Genomic DNA, 13,882 nt, shown 5'->3' with positions numbered 1-13,882 from the left:
CATGCACTACCTACTTTATTTCGGTCATGGTGGAACAGGACTTGTTCTGAAGTCATACCTTGCTATATGTGTCTGGCTGCTTACCCAGGGAACATTGCATGTTGTGTGAATCGTGACACATTGGTCTTCCATTTGCCACGCACCCACTGGCGCCTGACTTACTGCATTGACTGTGTATGAACCATCACATGGGTAATGTTACTTATGGGTACGAAGCATCCACACCAGATTGTTTGTTTGTAGAGTAGTTTGTTACTTTGGGGCATATATGGTGGTGTGTTTGTGTGTTATGGGCACACACAGATTAGTAACTGTGGCTCTCTTTGCAGAACTGCTCCTGTTACCGGACCTGAGAGTGCGCAGGCAGGAGGCCAGCACTCACCCCAGAGATAAGTTTCTCTTTGTCTTCCATTTGAGTAATTTGTTACTATGTGCATGATGATCAAGTTTGGTGTACTTGTGTATGTGTTAATGTGAGTAGTACAGTTTTGTGCATTTCCTACTTTCCCGTGTCAATCCTGCTCCCCTCTCCTGCCCCTCATTCCGGTTATCCAGTATACCAATGCCTGTCCCGACTGCATATTCCTGACCCTCCTTCCCCACCAGGGTCTCAGAGGCCTGTGTGAGTTTGACCTTGCAGGCACCCAGACCACAGTGGGGGTGGTTGGATCGTGCCACTCCTGCACCTGTACACGGGAGCTGTGACAGTACACATCAGTTCGTGATGCATCATTCTGTGTTATGTACCACACATGGTACAGTTCCTGTTGTGACATTGTTTTACTGTGCTACCCTGGTTGTTACGTCATTGTGGTAGTACTTGGGCTTTGTGACGTACTGCTACTTCAAGTCATCTACTGGAGGCTCTTCTGGTTTGTTTTGCTGCCTGCAGGCTTTTTGCTTGGCTTCTGTGTTGGCCTGCTTTGAGTTCTCTTTGATTTGGTGTTTTTGCAAGTCAAGGTGGCCTCTGAGGGTGCTGGACACTTTTTGCACACAAGGTGGAAGATGGTGACAAAGGGGAAGGGTGATCCTGTGGCCAGGTGAACTTCAAGGATGAAGGCTACATAACCCAGGTGCAGTTGTTCAGTGGGTCATGGTGATTTGTGAGGGAGGGGGGGTGTTTTGTTGTTGACAGTTGCCTTGCCCTACAGTGTAATGCGCACCCTGACATTGTAATTGCGGTATCCTATGTACATGATGTATTCTGCTGATCAATGCCTGTTCATGTGTTGTGTTTACCTTTCAGGTGTGAGGGAATAGTTGTGGCTAGACATGCTAGGGTGTACACATGGTGAATGTTCACATGTGATGTGTAGAGGAAAGTGATGGTCACTTGATTGCACATGCATATGTTGAGTGCATGTCCCTACTGACCCACACACTCGCACTATGATCCACTACATGTACAAGCACCCTTCCATGTCCACATGTACACTCTGTTTGCCTTCTGGTGCCCACTGTGTCCCTGCAGCACATGATCTATGACCAATTGTGGATCCTGTACATGCGTAATTTGCTTTTTGATGTAGTTTGTCACTTAGATGTGATGCTCAGGGTGTGCGTCACACACAATGGCTGTTCACTATGCTGTGCACTGAGCAGTGTGTTGCAGGAGGTGGACACGGCACACAGAGGCTGCAGTGTTGATTTTGCAATGCACAATGTGCATGTAGACAGGCATTCATTGTTATGTTACAACTACAACTGTTGGAATGCATTTGGGTATGACTTATTTTGGGTGGGAGGTTGTTTGTCAGTCATTTCATCTGATTCCATGTCAGGCATCATTGTCCGATGCCACTTTACATTTTTCACATGTCAATGTGTACCTTATTGGTACTGTGTTGTTGTATAGCTATAGCTTGCCATGTCATGTTGTGGTTTGGGAGGGTTTGAGTGACATACCAGTGATAGTCATGGCCTGTTTTGCAGGTCTGTGTGATTCACACCTTGCATGAGTGCCTTTTGGTCACACAGGATTGCTTATGTTTAAGTAGCTAGGGATGCACACAATGTGGCACTTCCATGGCAACATTCTCAGGGTGGTAAGGTTGTGACAGTTGACTGTCTCTTTGTCATCATCGATTGTCACCTGGTATGTGCCATGCCTGTGTGCACTCCGCAGGATTTGGGAGTTTAGGTGAAAAATGTGGCCACAAGCTGGGTCCGGGCTCCCTCACCTGTGGTTGGGGATGTGGGGGCACCACCATGTCCACCGGTACGCCCTGCCGTGTTGCAACATTGTGCAGGACACATGCTGCCACAATGATCCTGCACACTACTGGGGGTGCATAGAGTAGCTGCCCGCCAGAGCGGTCAAGGGAGCGGAAGCATGACTTGAGCACTCCGAATGTGCGCCCCACTATGACCCTGATTGCAATATGGGCCGTGTTGTATCTTACCTGGGGTGGTGTGGTGGGGTTCCGGATTGGCGTCGTCATGTGGTTGCTCAGAGGGTAGGCACTGTCCCCTGGAGAGGTGATGATGGTTGAGATTATTGGGGTTTGTGTATTTGTGTGTGTGTGAAATGCATGCATGTGCACGGGCATTTGTACTCACCTAGGAGCCATGTGTCACCATGCTGCCCAGCTTCCAGGGCCCGGCTCAGGGCGGACATTCTGTATATGAAACTGTCATGGGTGGAGCCAGGGTAGTTTGCATAGATAGAGGTGATGATTCCCTTGGCATCGCATACCACCTGCACGTTGATGGAATGCCAATGCTTGCGGTTTTGGTAGATGTGCTCAGTGGCCCTAGGTGGACGTAGGGCCACATGGGTGTAATCTATGGCACCGAGCACTTTGGGGAAGTGTGCCACCCTGTAAAAGTCCTGGACACCGGCCTGCCTTTCTGCGGGTGTTCTGGGCATGTATATGTGCCTGCGGACTGAGGGGCACACTGTCATAATTGCCAAGACCTGGTGTAGGCAGCGTGACTGCATGGCCAGTGAGACCCCCCACACTATGGCAGTAGTCTGCTGAAATGACCCAGTGGCCAAAAAATGCAGGACATTGAGCACCTTCTCCAAGGGGCTCAATGCTTGGGAGCAGAGGGTGGGGGATGTAAGGTCATCTTCCCACTCCCTGACCAGGTCTAGGATGATACGAGGTGGAAACCTATACCTGCCGTAGACCTGGTTGTCAGGCATCCCAAAAAGGCTTGTCCGGGGTGTACAAATGTGGGCCCTGGCTATTCTCCTCCTCCTGCGGTGTCCCACGATCAGTGCTGCGACAAATGGGGAATTCATCGTAGCTGTATATATATGTTTGTTGTTTGCGCGCACTTTTATACTGTGCGCGGGACGCTTCCGCCTGCCTTCGTGTGGCGGACGCATTGACGCCTATGCGTGTCTTTTGCCGTGCATGGGTTTCCCGTATTTGAATCCATGAATACGGGTTGTTAGCGTGCGTGTGGGCATTCGGTGTAGTTCCCTGCAGTACTTCCCTAGTTACGCCTTCTTTTTCACGCGTTGTTCCCCATTCCGCATGTTACGCCACTGTTACGCCCACTTTTGTTGTATGCGCTGCGCTATGTGCGCTTTTGCTGTGCGCGTAGCACATGCCATTTGATGACGTGTGCGCCCGCGTGCACGGCGTACGCCATGCACGGTTTTGGCGCACAACCAGTGGAAAACACGCGCAGCGCCTTCCTTGAATCGCACGCGTGCACGTGCGCATGCTTTCTCACGCTTGCGCCAGCTTGCGCTGAGATTTTCGGCGCACGTTGGTTGCATGAATCGGCCCCTTGATCTTATGAACTGGTTCATTTTAGGATAAGCACACCTACCTATTAGTGGGTAGGCTTTTAGTTTATGACATGAAAACATTTTCTTGGTCTTTTTATTTTTCTCTTCTTCCCTCTGTTGTCTTATTTTAGTGATCTGTTTAAGATTTTATTATCGATTATATGCTATGTAGTAAATATAGAGTGTTAAAAGTAATTAATTGTGTACATTTGTTTTTGTTCTTTTTTTGTATATATGCCTATACCACTATAAAAAGTAAAGCTGCTGAACATAGTAGATTTCCGGCAGGCACTTTGCCCAGCATCGGTTGAGCGGACCATGAAAATGTATTATGGAGGTATACACAGCTGCCATGGATTTTCAGGTTAGTGCATTGTAATACACAAGACACATTCACCAATGGCTCCCCGCATATGTTCCCCATAATGTATGGACACATTTTGGCATCTGTACAATCTCTAGCAGGCAGCAGTCGAATACAATGTATTTTTGCTCCTTTAATAGCCAATCGTCCAGCATGAATGTGTTTTGTGACTCGACTGTGGTGGACAAATCCCCCAAACAAGGCAAACTGAAGTTGAGATCTTTAGCAAATTCCTCGGTCAATTGCGTTGAAGCTTCAGTCTCTGTTAGTTCAGGTTGTGATATTTGCACATGAATTGGAGAAACAGGTAACATTGAATGTCTCTTGGGTGGAACATTTTTAGAGGCTGTAGATTGTGCCAATGGGTCTGCGAGAAATTGCAATGCATCTTCATTGTATTCAGTTTCATCCTGTCGAGTTGGCACATGGTAGCAATGGTCCATGGACACTTTGTATGGTTCACCGGTGAGATTCCATTCCGTTTCCGGCCACTGGACATAAGCATCACGAGTCTGCTTATTGACTGGAACACACTGCACCTCAAATAGTAGTTGCTCCATTGTGAAATCTATTTGGCAAGCGACATCTTTGGTTTCATTTTTTGTCTGAGTCTTTATACTTCTCTTCCTTATGGGCCTCTAAGAGATGTGTAGAGAAACATGCTCAATGTATAGCACACATACAACAGATATCATTTTAAAACTGAAAACCAAATATGAATAAAACATCTGCCTAAAAACTTCTCCAAAACAAACCTGTTCATTCTTTACCCTTGTTTTCTTAATTTGCTTCAAAGCTGTGGGCTTCTCTTTGTCCACTGAACCATCAAGCTGAAAAAAACACTGTTTTATATGCTTTAAATCAAGCACATTTCATTTCCACGCAAACAAACATATGTTCATATCTACAAACAGAGCCAACTTGAGTGACTTGAAAACATTACAACATAAAAATGTATTCCAAATGCAATGTGATTTCCAATTGTATTCAATATTAGGTTATGTTCATGTGCCTCATCTTCTAATCCCACACCATGGGTATATTCCTTGAATAGAATATTAATTAAGAAAATAAATGTTAATCGTACAGGAAATTATAATCTTTAATTGCACAGAGCACCTACACACACACACAGTAGTCTGAAATGATTAAGAACCGTGTCGCAACACTAATAGAACATTCATATGAACATACCCTTGAAAACAGTGTACGTGATTTAGTCATAATATACATTTCCGATTTCACCAGATAACCTTTCGAGATGACACATGTACTTAATCTGAGATCACAGTGCAAAACATACTGATTGTAATGTCGCCTTCAAAAGATTTTTAATCTATTCTGCATTAGGTAGGAAGTGTAACATTAGTACCAAAATCAGAAAGGTTTCATACAGTGCAAGGTTACATGCATTTCAGTCTCAAATAATATCCTTTGTAGGATTTACTTTCATTCTTGCAAGGGAACTGTAAGTACGCATACCTCATACTCTGAACCTGTTGCAAAGGAGGAAGTGATTGTAGTCAAAGTTCCAGCATCCCCCTATAACAGAGTACTTGTTTCACTACAGATGAAAACAGCGAAATGGAACTGAGACAATGAGATGCAGACATTGGTACATATAGAGAGACACCCATACACGCCACTTAGTGTAAATAACCGGTACTATACATACCAATTTCATTTTTTGGGAAACTCCAAGCATAACACATTCAGGTAAAGGACAGGTACAATAAAATGACTTGATAGGCAAATGAGCTTGATGTTGACTCCAGAAAAGTAATTGATGCAGAATCTTGCTCCTTCATTTTCAGTACATTGTCATAAAGTAGTACAAGGGAAAAGTTAAAGTAGTATTAGATATTTGGGCAGATCCAACGCTCGAAAATATCACTTTATGCATGTTGGTAGGGCTCACCATTGGGATACTAAACGTGTTAGTGATTTCCTCACTTGTGAGGGTCTATGCTTCCATCAGTGTGTCAGGGATATGTCACGCAACAGATTACAAAAACATTATGTGACTTTTATAGGGCACTATGGCATTGTTTACTAACACACAATTCACTGATGTATTAGATGCTCCAGAAAGGGGGGACAGACATAGTATAGTAAAGTGATTTTTTTTAAAATTCAATAGAATTACCTTTTCAATGAACTACTTTAATTGAACGAGACATCATAGAGAATACTTATTTATGCAGACCATCGTATTGCATACCAACAAACATAACTAATTCATCATCCAGGACTCTCCCGAGGAATCGTGTGCAGAAATCGAGTTGGAATTGCATTTGGAAGTAATTTACGAAGCATTCTGGGTCGACGCTTTTTTGTGTACTTCGATTGTTCATACATATTGTTGGTAAAGTGCAGGCTGCGCATGCAGAATCGATTGGCCCTCATGTCGCCCAAGACATCCTGTGCTCTACTTTCAATCTCGTCCACTGGAAAACCACAATTTTGAATCCATCTTCGTATTAAATTAATATCCTTCAGGAACGTATGCAGGACTGTGCCTGGACCTTTGGCATGGCTCACAGAACAGCAACCAGAAATGATGCATGAAGGCATTCTCGAAAAGTCTGTAACATCCGTATAAAAAATATAAATCATTAAAAAAATATTATATTTCAATGCACAGTGATGCAATGTGCTCTTTACCGAGATCATAATAATTGAAAGATTACACAATGGGGAAGTCTTTGAGATAAATGAACATAACAATACTGGGTGCATAAGGTGGAAATAGATAGAAACTTTGAGATCAGTGATCGATGAATATAGAGAAGTAAATAGGTGACCTACCCTTACCTGGACCAACAAACAAGGCGATTCAGAAAGCAGGGGAGCAAGTAGCTTGAAACAGGTATCCGGGGAACAGGTAGCACAATGACGACCTTGTAGATCTCAGATGTTCTCCTGTTAAATGTCAAGGTGTTTATAAAGGATTAGAAAAGTGGGTGTGTATGTGAATTTGTGACGTGTTTGTTGCAGTTCTTGAAGAGGGGAGTCTGGAGACACTGGGTCTGGGGAGGCCATGAGAACAATGGTCACTGTGCAGAATATCCCTTTTGAAGTGTACATGGTGTTTGGCACCTTGGCCGTTCCCATCCTCCAGGCCCCCTTGTGAGCGCATGGCCACAGATGCGAACTGCCATTGATACTGGAGGGGAGATGGATGGGTATGAGGTGAGCGCAAAATGGCTGTAACACTGCTGAAGGGAGACACACTTTTGTGGATTGCAGGGGCGGAGTCTTGAAGAGGGGAGTCTGGAGACACTGGATCTGGGGAGGCCATGAGAACAATGGTCACCGTGCAGAATATCCCTGTTGAAGTCTACATGGTGTTAGGCACCTTGGCCATTCCCACCAACCCAGTACTGGAGTGGGGTATGATGGAGGGGGGATGGATTGTTGCAGACGGGGTGAGCGCAAAAGGGCACCAACCATTCTTTCATGTCCCTCATAGATGAGCGAGCGTGTTCTTGATTTACGGAAAAATTGAAACAACTATTTTTATATCCTCATTTGTATTTTATTTAGTTTGGTGATGTTGATGACTCAAACTACAAATTGTATACTTGAGGTTGCAGCACAGTGTGTGAAAATCCCCTGTACTGTCCGCTGTCACTGGGGAATTTGGCACGAATAGCTCCAACGACAAAGGCGAGTATTCTAACGCAGAATCCAAGCCTCCCATAAAGCCACCATGTAAACGAACGGTAGGCCACCAGCCTGTAACACCTGTGGAAGAGAAAAATACATACTGTATTTGAATGAACCTGATAAGTGTACCACCCTTACTTGAAAATGCATCCTGAATTCTATGGCATAGTTGCCCTTCCCAAAGTTACTTTATGGTTAAATGACCTTGGGCTTTGAAGTCTCGACACATTACAAAAGTGAACACCCATTCAATCCATAATGGTTTGGCCAACAGAAAAATATAGTTTTTTAGTTGAAAGTGAAAGACACATAAGCGATGAACACTCTGATTTTTCCAAAAAACAAGAGAAATATATTCAATTTGCAGACTACATTCATTTGTCAGTGATCGATCAAAGTTACGACAATGTAGGAGACAAACATGAAATGTTAGTCGTCTCAGTGGTCAAAATGACATCACATTGCGAGGGTGAACTGTTGCGTGAAGTTCGTGCATAAGCACCATCATAATCCTCAACACGGACCTTGTGAGGCCGCTGCCCGGAAGTCATGCAGCTCGGTAACGCATAGCGGTGGTGTGTCTTCTTCTGATATGTAGGACAAGCATCCAGAGTTTTCTTGGCAGCAGTAGTTCTCCACCTTGGTTGGCATGACCTCACAATGATTGCAGGTACACCAGGTGGAAACGTCTTCCATGCGACTAGGCTCAGGCTCATGATCCGATGAATCATCTTCCCAACTATCGTTTAATTCCCCATCGTTTCTGCATCTTTCTCTTTCAATTACTTCCGCCTCAGAATACTCAGGCTTGTACTGGTAAGGTTGTATTATTGCCACTATACGACAGATCTTTAAATAAAACGCAAGTAACGATTGAAATCAATAGTTATGCTAGTAAAAGTATCTGTTTGCAGGGGCTTTGTACTACGAAGATAGCTGAACAGAGCAGAAACGAGTCACAGGCGATCCAAAAAAAATACAGTGAAACAATTGAAAAAGCAACTCTGGTGTTGTCTGATAAATGCTTATTGAGGAAAGAGGTGACCGGCCATTTCCATATAGACAATTCAATAGCTTGCAAACAGAGAACGTTGACACGAGACGTGCATTGGCATTGTGAAAAGAGCCGTACGCATCTAGTGATGTCAGCTTCAGGGGCGGGCGATCTGTATTCTTGCCGCGGGTGCCCTTGAAGATAATGCAATGGCTCAATGGATACGATTAGCACAAGATGGTGGCGCCCAACCCGTTGTTTTCGCATGTCTCTGGATGATAGCTCAGGGGCAACGTGCTCACCTTAGAAGCAAGACGACACCTAGCACCAGAGGTGCGATCCTCACGTCAGCGCTTAGAAACCTCTGGGTAGTAAGCGCGTTATAAATAAACTATCATGTCATATCATGTGTAAAAGTGAGGAAAACTAAGGTAAGATGCATAGGAACATTTTATAAGATTGATTAGAGTATGCTTAAAAATACATGCCCGAACGATCAGGACAAAACAATTTTTGAGCGCACTTCCTCTTTAAGCATTCACTTTACATTACTCTTCATTTTGATGCATTTGTATGGTGGAGAGAAGGCACTGAACTGAATATCCGTTTCCACCTCCCTCATACTCGCCATAGTTTTTATTTTCTATTGTTTATAGTTTTTAAAAACCTTTTCAACACAAGAAAATGTATAATTCATAAAACTACATAAGCATCATTAAAACAAAATTATGACAATGATCTGGCTTGTTTGACATTGTCATATTGTATCAGAACATCATATTATTATTATTATATTTAAAACATAAGAAAATATCATCAAATAAACCAGAATAAAATATTATCATATAAAACATAAGAAAAGATCATCATATAAAACATCAAATAAAATATTTCATGCTCCGTTACAAAAATGTCAAACTTCATGGGGACATGCTGGTTTTCCTACTCAATATTTCATATTCAGTTACAAATAAATAAAATAATATTAATTCATTGACTTGAGTTCAATGGATTTAAAAAAGGCTGGTACTGCTAAGCCATCAGAGATATTTTCACTGCCAAAACATCTTCGCCAAAAAGTTTAATCACTAATCTATTCAATGTAAAGGAAATATTTCCCTAAATAACTCATCCTCAGAACATTAAGCACGGGTCAATACAGAATCAAATGTCTAGATGTTTCCTTGGTGTCTTTATTTTTCAAAATCTGCAGGATGAATTTGCTGGTGTAATCAATCCCCTTCTAAGAAGGACTTCTTTTGTCGCTAGAAGATTCCACCGAAATCCGATCAGGATGGATCTATACAGGCCATTAGGGAATTGAATCAAATAGGGCGAGATTGTCCCTCTTCTTTTATATTCGTGAGTAAGATGACTCATAGAAGGGTGACTGTGAAAGTGTTCCAATGTCTCCGTCCAGTCTGTGTCATATAGGAGGTTTTAAACCTTGTCGGGGTTAGCAATCAAGGACTCAGTGTCCAGGTGTAATCTTTTCAGAAGGTTTTCACATGACACACAGAGCTGGGCTATATAATTAGAAGTTCCACCCCAAGGTTTCGGCCCTACGCATGTATTCAGTTCCTCATACAAAGAGCCAGCAACTGGTAAAAGTAATTTATTGTACAGAGACAATAACTTCCACTGAACGCGTGCTTTGATTGAAATCAGGCCTAACACGAATGTTAGATCTTAGAGTAGCGAGAGAAACAGCATTTGGAACACCCAGAACCCTTCTCCAGATTTTTGCTGCAGTTAAGTCCAACCATTTCGGCACCACATTAAAATAAAGTTACAACACATAAGTGATCTTGGGAATAACATTCCCTTCATAACGTTTCATAGTTGGCATGATGGAGAAGTAACCAAATTTCTGATGAACCATTAATAATTGATTTGATAAAAGAGCAGTTTTCCGGAATAGAATTTGTCGAACATTACAATACCCTCGTGTAGCTAGTAAGTCATACTAGCAGAAGGCCTAATCACTGCATTCTCAAAAGGCTAAACATGAGCGGCACGTTTCTTACTCCTAGAGAAAGACAGAATTTCTTTTCATTTGGATTAATAAGAAGGCCATTGTCACTTGCGAATGAAGAAAAGGCTGACAATAACCTTTTAAAGCCTACGCAGGGATTATCAAACAATAGAAAATCATCCGCATTAGCTACCTAAGATATTTTCAAGGCACCCACCTTTGTCGTAACAAGCGTTGCAGGACTCATATAATCATTTCCATCAGATACATAGAGATTAAAGAGGCAGGCAGCCAGGACACATCCCTGCCTCAAGCCATAAGGAGTAGTGATGCATCTGGACAGGGCTCTGTCTCTATTCAGGTGAACCTGTACCCCAGAATTCTCATGGAGCCCAATTATCAATTTTAACAAACCACATGTGCCACACCCCAATAATCTAGCTTTGACAATAATATTGTTTGATCAGCACAGTTGAATGCAGAAGATAAATCAACAGAAGCTACATAAATCCACTCCGCTGGGTTGGACTATGCTGATTCTTGTATCACTATCAGGGCAAGACCATTGAGATTAGTCGAATGAGCTTTACGGAAATGCGTCTGGAATTAGGAAAGCCTATTGGATGAGATGACCCAAGCTTCAAGATGTTGGAGCAAGAGGGACGCAAAGATCTTACTATCCACGTCTAGCAATGATATCGGTATATAATTCCGCGGGTCCGATTTTGCGCAGCTCTTGAAAATCGGAACAACGTGAGCCATCTGCCAGGACTGCTGCAATATATTTGAGGTAATCACACTCTTAAAAAGTCTTACAAGAGCGTTTGCCCAGTTAGTAGAATCTGCTTTCAAGGTGCTGTTTGTAAGGCCTTTGGGACCAGCAGCCCTAGAGGACTTACAGTCTTTGATCAATTCCAGCAGCCACAAGGACTTGGGTGATTTCTGGTCTTTGATTAACGGGCAAGAAATTTCCCTCATTACCTCCCAGTTGAATATCGTTACGGGGCCGTGTGGGTTCATTTTTTTACAGACCTCTATGCCATTGATAAAAGCTAAAAAGACTCCTGACTCACTCCAGGCAGTCTCTTCCACTCGTATTGCTGGGTATGGGATCATTACAGAGACTGCCTGGAATGAGTCAGGAGCCTTTTTAGCTTTTATCAATGGCATAGAGGTCTGTAAAAAAAATTAACCCACACAGCTCCGTAACGATATTCAACTGGGAGGTAATGAGGGAAATTTCTTGCCCGTTAATCAAAAACCAGAAATCACCCAAGTCCTTTTTGATCAGGACTCTAAGCATAATTTTGGCATCCCTCTGTACGAGGGCCGATCGTCTAAATTTACAAATGTTCTTGTACTTTTGTTTTGTTTCATTGCAGCTCGCCTGCCGTAAATCAGAAGTGACATTAGATGCGTGTAACACATCACCTACTTAAATTGGCTATTTATGATCCCTAGACTATGTGGGGGCCAGCGAACGGCATTACGACCTGAGGCAACTTTCAGGTTAATTGGTCCCCCTAATAACTTCTCTCTTTTCAATAAACATTTAAAATTAGCCCTCAGAATGCAGTGATCACTCCAGGTGTTTTTTACAATACCAACATCAGAGCAGATTTCAAACAAAGATTGGTCAATGAAGACAGTCCATTGTTAATATGCTCACACCCCAACCAAGTATAGACTCCACCAGACATCCCCCCAATGTGGCCATTTAGCAAATGCAGGCCTAAAGAGGCAGTAGCGCAACAACATTTCCTGCCGGCTTGATACTTGAAATCAGAGGCTATAAGATCCACAGGAATATTCCACTGATCGCAATCCAACTCTGTCAAAAGACAATTGGCGTTTAAATCACAGGCAAGAAATACACGTCGGAAGCCAGATCTGGGTTGCCATGAAGAGACCAACTCAGTAATAATAAGTGAAAAATCCTCCAATACACACACACCTTTGTGCCAATAAATATTGACCAAAAGAAGATGAAAATTGTCTTCAGATATTGAGACCTTGACAGCCAGCACCCCAAAAAGGAGGTTCTGAATCTGACGGGCAACTAAGCCATAATCATTACCTATAGCAGTAATGAAGCCCCGGAGGGTCTGCCCCCAGAACTCCATTTAGCCACCCGATAGAAAACCTGAAAACCATCCAACACTGGCAGGGATGTCAGCCAAGTTTCCTGAAGCAGCACGTCATTGCAGCTTCTCGAGAGTAGTAAAGTCTTAACATTAGAAAGCAAGTGCGTGCTGCCCCTAGAGTTCCAAGTGAGCAACTTCAGATCTTCATTCTTAACACAGGGTGCATCACCGACCCACCCGCTACCTAGAGAACATCTTAACCTCTGGTCTCTTGGTTCTAAAAGCAGATTGCCTCAACTGGTATCTTTCCTCATCTCTAATATGTTGGCCACCACTGTAGATAGAGACGTTGGAATTATTTTCAGGATGAGGTGTCTGGATTTTAGTATCATAATCAGACCACGGGCAATCGAAAAGCCCATGTTATTTAAATATGTATTTTCTGAAATAATCGAATCTCTAACCAGTCTGGAGCCAAAATATAATGGACCCGTAAATATTTATCGGTGTGACTTCCTGGTGCCATCAGGAGATTACAATCCCGGCAGACTGGAAAGTCAGGCACCGGTAAAATTTAAGTCCCCATTCCCATAGAGTCCTACAGGACTCTATGGGAGTGGGGGCATGGAAGCCCTGGCGCTAACGGTGCTAGTGCTTCCATGACGGTCTGCCTACCATGGCCCATGTGCCCGTCAGGGCCAGACCTGTCGGGCACGGCTGCTCCAGCAGGCAGTCCTATAATATACCATTCCGGAAACAACGGTGCTGGTAAGCTTACTGGCATCCATGTTTCCGGACCGGCAGGGTCATAATGAGGCCCTCTCAATATCAGCTGAAGATAGTGCACCTAAAGTGGGAATTTCAGCAAAGATCAGCAGACCATTTGTACGATTCAGACAGATCGAAAAGTGGTCATTAGGAAGACTAGAAAGTACAGTGTGCTAGTGTGTTCTGTTTGGCTTGATCCAGACACACCCTTCGGAGCACTCAATGTCGAATTTTCCAGGTTCGACCCGCTGTTGCGTCCATACTTTTTTTCTGCCTGAAAGTA

General features: G+C 43.4%; 1 long non-coding RNA gene across 1 annotated transcript in view; it reads left to right on the top strand.

Annotated features, from left to right (window-relative positions):
- Window positions 1-13,882, top strand: part of LOC138566322 (uncharacterized) — a 203,119-nt gene that overhangs the window by 116,752 nt on the left and 72,485 nt on the right. Inside the window, exon 3 of the long non-coding RNA XR_011301905.1 lies at window positions 4,002-4,109. This is a non-coding gene — a long non-coding RNA (uncharacterized lncRNA). The remainder of the gene's footprint in view (window positions 1-4,001; window positions 4,110-13,882) is intronic.

This window comes from Ambystoma mexicanum, chromosome 1p, assembly GCF_040938575.1.
Source record: "Ambystoma mexicanum isolate Mex_15411 chromosome 1p, UKY_AmexF1_1, whole genome shotgun sequence".
In the NCBI taxonomy this organism is placed as follows: domain Eukaryota; kingdom Metazoa; phylum Chordata; class Amphibia; order Caudata; family Ambystomatidae; genus Ambystoma; species Ambystoma mexicanum.
The sequence above is the reverse complement of the archived record's forward strand: the minus strand, read 5'-3'. Positions and strand labels throughout refer to the sequence as shown.